Source organism: Triticum dicoccoides, chromosome 3B (genome assembly GCF_002162155.2).
Source record: "Triticum dicoccoides isolate Atlit2015 ecotype Zavitan chromosome 3B, WEW_v2.0, whole genome shotgun sequence".
Lineage (NCBI taxonomy): Eukaryota > Viridiplantae > Streptophyta > Magnoliopsida > Poales > Poaceae > Triticum > Triticum dicoccoides.
In genome coordinates this window covers 282,776,117-282,786,597 of record NC_041385.1, presented here as the reverse complement: position 1 = coordinate 282,786,597, position 10,481 = coordinate 282,776,117, and positions in this window count along the sequence as shown.

Genomic DNA, 10,481 nt, shown 5'->3' with positions numbered 1-10,481 from the left:
ATACACTCTATACAAGTTTAAACGACAAGTTGTCCAAAACAACAACTAGGCATCTAGCAAGCATCAAAACAATATGCTACAGGACCCCAACATGAGAACAAAAGGCATGGACGTGATATACATGTAAACATGACAAAACATGAACACTGAGCTATCTCCAGAAAACACTATAACATGCTCAAAAGGACATGGCAAGATTGCAAATTATGATAGTTCCAGACTTGGCAGAAATAACATCAGGTTGCAATGTTTAGAGTTATCGAACAACATGTTACAGAACTTATCATGGCAAACAAAGGCTTGGCATTCCAATACTAACGACAAATAACAAAACTCCCTTACTGAACTAATTCCAAAGATCAACAGAAAACTTGGTAGCATCCATGCAAACATGGCAAATGATATGACAGATTCAGAAATGGCAGGAACAACAATAAGTAGGCATGTTGGTGAAGGTAACCAACAGTAAGAAGACATGATTATGAATCTAAGAATGGCAGGAGCAAGTTCATAGAGTGCATGGATCACTAGCAAAGCTCATGGCAAAACTGAACTTAATGTTAACAGGCTGACAGCAACATTATTTAGCAATTTGAGAGCAAGATATGAACAATCTACATAAGCTATAAATGCAATCAGGGGAATGGATGGATAGAGCATGACATGTATAACAAAACATTTTTAGTGAACATCTCCAGATTATGCATAGAATGACTTGTAGCAGCAAGTTTACATAGCATCATGATATAGCAGATTCAGTCTAACAAAACAACAACAGCAAGTACCCTACTTCATGGGCTCGATGCACTCACTACAAGACTCACAAAAAATGCATGGATTACACCACTATAAATATGGCATGATGTAGCTCAAAACTCATGTCAACATCAAGCTCATAAGATGCACATACAAAATGCAATGAAAAAGACAAATCACCAAGTTCTGTTAGCAGACAGCAGTTAACATCATATAGCACTCTTGGAACGATGATAATGGCATAAAGATGGTCTCAAACAAGCATGGCACAATGGAACAAAGTGAAGAGCACATCCTGATGAACATTTCAATGTATTATACATGCAAAACAGAGCTATGGATGATGAGATATGATGTGATGAACAAGGCAATAAAAATATGGCAGAAAAAGACAGAAGAATCGGGGTCAACCTGTCCCGATCTAGATCTAGGGTTCCGAGCGCGGACTTTGATGCGGCGGCGCGATAACACCGGAATTCTCGAGGTGGCTACCGAAGAGGATGGGAGACGGCCGGAGGAGGCAGATCCGGCGCCGGGGAGCTCGCCGGCGTCGGTGGGAAGCTCGTCGGGCGGTGATGAGCGGCGGGGAGGCACGCGGGCGCGTGGGGCGGCGGAGCACGGCCGAAGCGAGGCGGCGCCGGGCGGCGGGGTCGCCGACGTCGGCGGGCGGATGGTGGAGACGGCCGGCAGCCGGCGCGCGCAGGCGCGGGCGCGAACGAGGGGGAGGCCGGGCGGCGGCGGTGCCGGTTCGGGCTGCACGGGCCCGCTGCGAGCTCACGGCCGGTGGTGCGCGGCGCGGCGAAGTGGGACGCGGCTCTCCACGTGGCGGCATGCGGTTGGTCAGGGGATTGGGGCAGATGTGACCGTCGGTGGAGGAGAGAGTGTCCAGCGGCTCGAGGGGAAAAATGCTAGGGTTCATCCGGGATTTGCAGAGGGTTGCACATATTTATAGGTAGAGGGAGCTAGGTGACTCCAAATGGAGTGCGGTTTTCGCCCACACGATCGGGATCGAACGACCGAGAGCATGGAGGGGGTTTAGATGGGCTCATGGGCTGTGGTGATGGGGTGCTAGGATGCAAAGAGAGAGAGGTTTCGGCCTACGCGGTTAACCGTTGGGGCATCAAACGACCTCCAAATGGAACGAAACTTGACGGGCGGTCTACCGGTCCTATACCAAGGCCACTCAGGAAATCTCGGTCCATTCCGAGAACTTTTTTCTCCTGCTCACGAAACAAGGTGTGAGAGGGGGCGACGGGGCACGCGCGAGAGGTCTGGACTCCGAACGGACAACAGAGAGAACCGGGGGAACCCGAACAGATGCAAGTTTTGAAAAACATGCAGATGAAATGCAGATGATGACTTGGAAAAATGCAACACACAAGCAAATGACATGGCAACAACAATGAATAACTGGAGGACACCTGGCGCATCGAATCCGGGGCGTTACACCACCATATATATATCATATGATGAGGTGGTTGTCTAGTGCCCTATAGGCGGTGGTTCCTGTTCTTCTCCTGCATCATCGTCCATACCATCGATGTCTTCAGAGTTGAAGTCAACCACGTCAGTTAAGTCTTCGATAGTGGCTATTAAGTCGGTGGTGGGTGGGGAACTAATTTCTTCGTCGTCCGCTTCCCACTCGAGCCGGACATAGTTCGGCCAATAATCTCTTGACAAGGAAAGAGACCTTAATGAGCTTAGCACATCACCCAAGGACGAGTGCTAAAAAATATCCGTGGAGGTGAACTCCATGACCGGTGCCCAATCAGATTCGATAGGCACGGACGTTCGCGGTTCGGATCCTGTAGCCGGAGACGAGTCTAAGGGTCCGATGGCACCACCCTCATAGGAGGTGGGATCAGTGTTCGGCTCCAACACCAATGAGTGTGCGGCCCCCGTGGCGGGGTCCATCCACCCGTCCTCAGAAGGCGCAATCTGCTCTGGATTGATTCCTGGGGCCGCCGCGGGTGCAATCTCCCGAACACTGTCCGATGGCAGATCTAAGTCATGCTCGTCACGACGATTCGGTGTACCTGGCATGGGTTCGAATCCGTCGAAGATCAAGTCTCCTCGAATGTCGGCAGTATAGTTCAAGCTTCCAAATCTGACCAGGTGGCCAGGGGCATAGCTATCGACCTGCTCCAGTTGGAACTGGCCGAAGACAATCTGCGCGCCGGACTCATCATCATTGAAGCCTGGTTCAGGGGCTACTGAGGGAGTCCGGGATTAAGGGGTCCTCGGACTGCCGGACTATATACTTTAGCCGGACTATTGGACTATGAAGATACAAGATTGAAGACTTCGCCCCGTGTCTGGATGGGACTCTCCTTTGCGTGGAAGGCAAGCTTAGCAATTCAGATATGTAGATCTCCTTCTCTGTCACCGACTTTGTGTAACCCTAGCCCCCTCCGGTGTTTATATAAACCGGAGGGTTTAGTCTGTAGGACAACAACAATCATAATCATAGGCTAGCTTCTAGGGTTTAGCCTCTACGATCTCGTGGTAGATCAACTCTTGTAATACTCATATCATCAAGATCAATCAAGCAGGAAGTAGACTATTACTTCCATCAAGAGGGCCCGAACCTGGGTAAAACATCGTGTCCCCTATCTCCTGTTACCATTAGCCTTAGACGCAATGTTCGGGAACCCCTACCCGAGATCCGTCGGTTTTGACACCGACATTGGTGCTTTCATTGAGAGTTCCACTGTGTCTTTGCGATAAGGCTCGATGGCTCGTTCAACCATCTTCAACGAAGCAGTCCAGGGGGAGGTTTTCCTTCCCGGACAGATCTTTGTATTCGGCAGCTTCGCCCTGCGGGCCAACTCGCTTGGCCACCTGGAGGAGATCGGTAGCTACGCCCCTGGCCATTAGATCAGGTTTGGAATCTTGAACTATACTATCGATATCCGCGGAGACTTGATCTTCGACGGATTCGAGCCCATGTCAGGTACTCCGAACAGTCGCGACGAGCATGACTTAGATCTTCCATCAGACAGTGCTCGGGAGATCAAACCTGTAGAGGCCCCGGGAATCAATCCGGAGCAGATCGCGCCCTCCGAGGACGGGTGGATGGACCCTGCCATGGAGGCCGCACACTCATCGGCGTTGGAGCCGAACACTGATCCCACCTCCTGTGAGGGTGGTGTCATCGGACCCCCGGACTCGTCTCCGGCTACAGGATCCGAACCGCGTACATCCGTGCCTATCGAATCTGATTGGGCACCAGTCATGGAGTTCACCTCCGCGGATATTTTTCAGCACTCGCCCTTGGGTGATGTGTTAAATTCATTAAGGTCTCTTTCCTTGTCGGGAGATTCTTGGCCGAACTATGTCCGGCTGAAGTGGGAAGCGGACGACGAAGAAATTCGTCCCCCACCCACCACCCACCACTACAAAAAAAATACACTTGCGTGATGATACGTGTTTGTCACAGTAGGTCGCGTTTTTTGTCATGCATGTACATCCATGACGATTTTATGACAGAATCAAGATAGTCATACCTGTGCTGTAGTAGAAGTGTTCCATGCCATTACCAAAATTATCATCACGGAAGTGTCCACTTCCATGATGATAAATCGCGTGTTACAGAAGTGCTTTCGTCAAGGGTGACCGAAACATGGCATCCACCATAATGGAACGCCGTTAAGCTATCGGGTCGTCTTTTGGATCCGATAACCCATTAACAGCCCCGACCAACGGGGATTTTCCGTGTGTAAAATCATCATTGGCTGGAGGAAACACGTGTCGGCTCATCGTTGGGACAGATGTCATCCACTCATTGGACGGAAGGCGCCTATGATATGTCGACACGTGGCACGGCCCAACAGAGGCCCATTCCTGTGAAAAGGCCGGCCCAGTAAAAATTAGTAGGTCAGCCCATATAAGGCCTACTTGTGTCAGGTCCATTTAAGCCCACAGCCCATATGAGATGTGTCAATTCGGCTCATCAACGGCCCATTAAAGATTTGACACCATTGCAACCCATCATCAGTTCGAGCCCGTTAACAGCCCGCTATATATTTGGGCTCAATATCGGCCCAATGAGATTTCGGCCTTTTAACGGCCCATTTAATGGATGGGCCAATTTTCAGGATGTACATCTTTTGGCCTTTTATTGACCCATTTAAATGTTGGGCTAGTTTACGGCCCAGTGTGTCTTTCAGCCTGTTGACGGCCCATAAATCTGATGGGCCATTTGTTGTCGGACCTGAGTTTTGGCCTTTTAGCGGCCCATTTAAGTGTTGGGCCAATTTTCTAGCCCGGTATCACTTTCAGCCTGTTGACGGCCCATAAATCAGTTGGGCCATTTGTAGTCGGACCTGAGTTTTGTGCTTTTAGCGACCCATTTAAGTGTTGGGCCAATTCCCGGCCCTGTGCGCCTTTCGGCCTGTTAACGGACCATAAATGAGTTGGGCCATTTGTAGTTGGACCTTAATTTTGTCCTTTTAATGACCCATGCCCTTCATGGTCCAATACCAGCCCGGTTTCTCTTTCGGCCTGCTAAAGGCCCACAACATAGTTGGGCCATTTACAATACGACCTGACTTTTGGCCTCTTAGCCGCCCATGCTCTTCATGGTCCAGTACAAGCCCCGCTGTCTCTTTCAGCCTGCTAAAGGCCTACAGTATAGTTGGGCCATATGTAGCCCAAACTTAGTAACGGCATGTTAACGACCCGTGAAATAAACTAGGGCCACCTGTTGCCCGCTTCGATGTCGGCCTGTTAACGACCCAGGAGGTAAGATGGCTGACCATTAACTTTCAGCCTAGTAACGGCCCATTAACTTAATGGGCCCACTAAAGTTCATACATGTCTTTAGGCCAAATTAGATAATTTGAGCCCATTATGTTGAGCAATTATGCACAGGACCAAAACCGATCACGCAAAGGTACAGCATACAGGGAATAACGTTGCACATCCAGCATATATTACAGGAAATTACATCCACTGGGCAATCAAAGATTGATGCCGGTGCAAATAAATGAGCAGAACTTAAGCATCTACAATGTCACAATCTGCAACCTGAGCACAGATGACGCCCATAAGCATGTGGGCAAGTTCTTTCTGCTTTGCTACACTGTCTTTGAAAACATTGATCAATTGTTGTGTCGCACGACTCTGCACCTCTGATTCATCCACCATTTCCATCATTGCTTCAGCCATTAATTGGTTCACAAACATACATTTATTTCGTTGCATTCGAGATAGAGGATACTGAACATATTCAGATGGAGATTTTTGCAGGCTTGTATTATTGATAGTGGAGAGTGTCTCGACCACTTCATCATAACATAAATTAGGACGGGAACCAAACAGATTAATCATGAGTTATTGCCATATTACCTGGCCTAGATTTACTGGAAAGAAACAATGGGGTTGCCTTGCTGTTTTCAGAGTTTGTCTTCTTATCTTCAGCAGCCTGCACAAAATTAACACACTAGCATTGCTATCATTGGCCAAGTCAGATAATAGGAAAGCAACATTGACACAACAAATGTTTGGGCAACTAAGCTACACCAAATTAACACAATATGGCACATCTATCATCAGCCAGGTAAGGTAGTACGAAAGCAACATTGACACAATGAATGAATGGGCAACCAGAGAAGCACTACAATTCAGTAATGTGCGTGATATGAGATAGTACATTCATGCAGCTCAGTATGCAAAACTACCAGGCAGTTTTCCTTACAAAAGTCAACATTGTGGCCTTTAATCATACATTTTGCTACAACTAAATTTAGATCAGATAAAGGTTGGATTCACGCCGATTAACAAAATACATGTTGATGTAAAAATATAGTGATATACATCAGGTACTTACATCTACATTGGAGCACGGAGAATTCCTGCAAGAATCTTTCCTCATAAATGATACAATTGCAGAAATTCTTCTATCTGTTAAGCTTATTTTCAAAAAGAGAGATGGGTAAGAAACATGTAGAAAATATGATCAGCATGCTATAAATTTTCATGTTGCAAGGATACGCACACGCTTCTTAGAATTGAGTTGACATATTTTTGCTGGACTGGAGTTGGGTTACTCTGTGCTGGAGCAGTATTTATAAAAACATGAGTTGGTTTATTATCTCCTGGCATTTGGATCTTTTGCAAAGGCCTTTTTTGTAACCCTTCAGATTCTAACATAGTCGTCTTCCCCTTGCATGCCTTGTATAGAAGAATGGTGCTTTAATTATAAAACATGCGACAGCAGAGAGATGGAATAGGTACTGAAGAATAGAAAGGCATGACATATTGACATGTATTCCCTCCATCCGGAAAAAAAATGGATGGGTCTAGGCGTATTTCAGTTCTAGATACATCCTTTTTTATCCATTTCGGCAACATGTAATCCAGACGGAGGGAGTATGGTGTAAGAGCTAGGGATACGACAGGACAACGCAGCAAAAAAACTAGTTGAATGTAAAACTATATGCTAGCAGAATACGTACAGAAATAACTAAGGCAACATACACGTGTATGATTGGGAAAATAAGATGGCATTGCAATAGAGCACTAGAACAGTACTTCAATGTAAAAAAACATGGTATGGCAGACAGATGAAGTACATACTGATGAATAACGATGCATAAGATATTCAGAAGCATGATGTCCAAATTAAGCAGATGGCATTGCGATAGAGTAGAATGACAGTACTTGAATTTGAAAACATGATATCATGAATGGAATAGGTACTGAAAAACAGGAAGGCATGACATATTTACATGCATGATCAGCATGCTAAGCACATGGCATTGCAACAGAGTAGATACACTCGAGGACATTATATGCATGTTGTACCCATATCACAGGCCAAGTTAGAGCAAGGACCTTGTGGGGTGAAGAGGATTCATCATCTTTCTGCAAGTCTTCTGAAGAACTGCCTTTACATGTTCCATCATATTGGGAATCATTGACATCAAGTTTATTGGCCTTTACATTGCTCCGTGAGGTTCTTGTGGATATATCAGTGTGTGCAATTATATCTGACATGCATGGAAGACAACTAGTAGTTAGATTTATTTAAATGAGTGCATGTAGGAGATGACATAAATAGTAGGACTGGGGTTAACTAGCAGCAACAGGTCTCATAAACTAAAGGGGGAACACAGATGAAAGCTACAGAATATGTATCGTTTGTACTCGAGATTAACTAGATGGCACACAAAAGTATTAAAGAACAACATAGGTAATACTAGAAGTGGTATAATACTATAATCACCAGCCTGTCGGATAGCATTGGCTGATGGATGATAACTAAGGAACAGCGTTACCTAAAGAACAAGTATCTTAGCGGAACTATGGAACAACGTGAACTCCTGAACAAGACCCGTAAGAGATTGGCATGAATATACAGTGAAATGTGATGATCTATTTTCCGTGCTTAGATGAATAACAAAGCCATAAATGTTGCACACAAGTAAGATGAGGGTACAACCTATCTGGCTGCCATGCATAGGAGTGAGCTTCATGTGTTGACTTGTAAAAGGCCCTTCAGTTGTTGTGGCTGTCCATGTCGCGCATTCGATGCAGGGAACTGTTGAATGGGGACTATAGCTCCCTTCTGGTGTATGCTTCCCTTGTTGGAGCAGCTGCGGTGAGTCGGAAGATGATGTGTCTGAAGATGCAGATAACGCATAATGTTAAGAACGACATATCTCTTTGATCCGAAGAAATACACTAAGAGATCAACAGCAAGGTACGAGAGTGGTCACACGTCTGTTGACTGAAGATTAAATTGGGGTCACACGATTTTATTTTATTTTGGTACTGTCTGATCTACGCCGGATGGATTGATGGCCTTCTTGTGCCTCCCGGTTGACACTGTTCGGCATCTTCCCCGAAGAGCCAGCAACCAACGGCAGAGCAGCCTGCCTCCGCCGTTCATGGCCCCGGCCAAAACCCCGCTCCCCACCCCACCGCACTGCCGTGGTTGCGCCGCCCTTGGGCCAATCCACAAAGACTCCCCGTCATCCAGATCCGGCAGCGGCAGTACCTTCAACCCACACAACTCTAAAAGATAGCCATCTAAGCGCTGCTTCTGCGGCGAACTTGCGACCCCGCACCCTTACGTTAGACACCAGCCAACCGGTAGCCTAGGAGCTCCGCCGCCTCGAGGGGTGATGCTTCCCATTGGGAATCGATTGGCCCAGAATAAAAATTCAGACAACTGATGCCTAAATAAAGTGATTTCGGATGAGGGTGCGACCTATCTGGCGGCATGGTGAAGTAGGCAGGTCCACCTGCCGAGTCGGTGAGGCCGGCGCAGTTGCGGTGGAGTCCGGCGGCAGGGAAAGAGCAATGTCACCATGGTCGATGGCTACACGGAAGCAGCGTTAGCACTCTGGACGGATCCGAAGTTGGAGCCGCTCCGGCGCCGTGAACAAGGGCGGGGGTGAATTGGCTCCGGTACGGTTCACGCGTCCATTGTCGAGGCAGCACCAGCAGCACGGGGTAAGAGGCACACGGCCCAGTGCACGACGGCAATTGGACAGCATCTCCGGCATTAGGGAGGAGGGCGTCCATGAAATTGGTGCGGTGGGGGGCGCCATGGAGGTGGGGCTGAGGTTTTGCTGCTCGGGAGAAGGGATCTTCCCGGGGAGAAGGTGATTTGGCGCCCACGAGGTATGAATGGGGGCGGGCGGGGGGGGGGAATTGGGAGGGGAGTGGAACGATGGCTTACGAACGCATTTGTCTGAAATGTGAGGGGGAGTTACAGTGCTACCCTTGCCTATAGGCTTCTCGGCCTGGGTCTGTGTACTGAGGGTCGGGGATAGTAGAGTAACCTTGCTTCTCCCAAAATAGTGGGCGGGGGCGATTTCGGGCGAGGAGGGCATGTTTTGAACTATAGTGGGTGCGAGCGATTTCGGGCGAGGAGAGCGTGTTTTGAAATAGTGGGCGCGAGCTATTTCGGGCGAGGAGAGTGTGTTTTTCCGACCATGGTTTATGAATTATTCGGCGCATGTCATTACGGCCGAGGAGAAGGCGCGCTAGGATGAAGTTACGAACCTACCCTCGATGTACTATGGGCCAATTGATGTGTGTCCCACATAGGACGGTAATTTCGCGTCTCCCATTTATTTGCTCGGGCGAATTCCACCGAGCAGAGAGGATGTTTAATGGTTTGTTCAAATTTTGGGAGAACGAGCATCCACGTCTACCTTACCAAGTCGATTCGAATCAAATTTTGAAATATTAGCTTGCCACTTCTTTTCTAGATGGAGAGATGATGCTCGCGAGTAATGTGTTTTTACATGCTCGTTGCTAGCTATTTACTATATGACAAATAGTTGACCCACTCAAAAACGCGAATCAAAACCAAAATGAAATATCTCGATTCAATGAACTAGCTCGTTCAGTAGGTCAAAATTATGAACTAAATCCAAAATTGAACACCTCAATCGAGTAGTATGTTGTACAGTGTTATAGTACTCCATGGACATGCTGAAAGTCAAATTAATGAACTTGTTTGATATACGCATATATCCGTTCATGTGTGGATTGCAGACAACATGCTCTCCAATTTAAATATTTGAATGCAAGATTATATTGAAACATAGTTTATATCAGTCTTTGATGCATAAAACGCGACCTCCCCCTCTCCCGGACTCCTGTTCTCTCTCTCTCTCTCTCACTCTCTCGCCGACAATCTTCAATTCTGTCGTATGTATCTGACACAAAAACCTTGTTGGTCCCTCTCCCTCTCCCTCTCTCTCTCT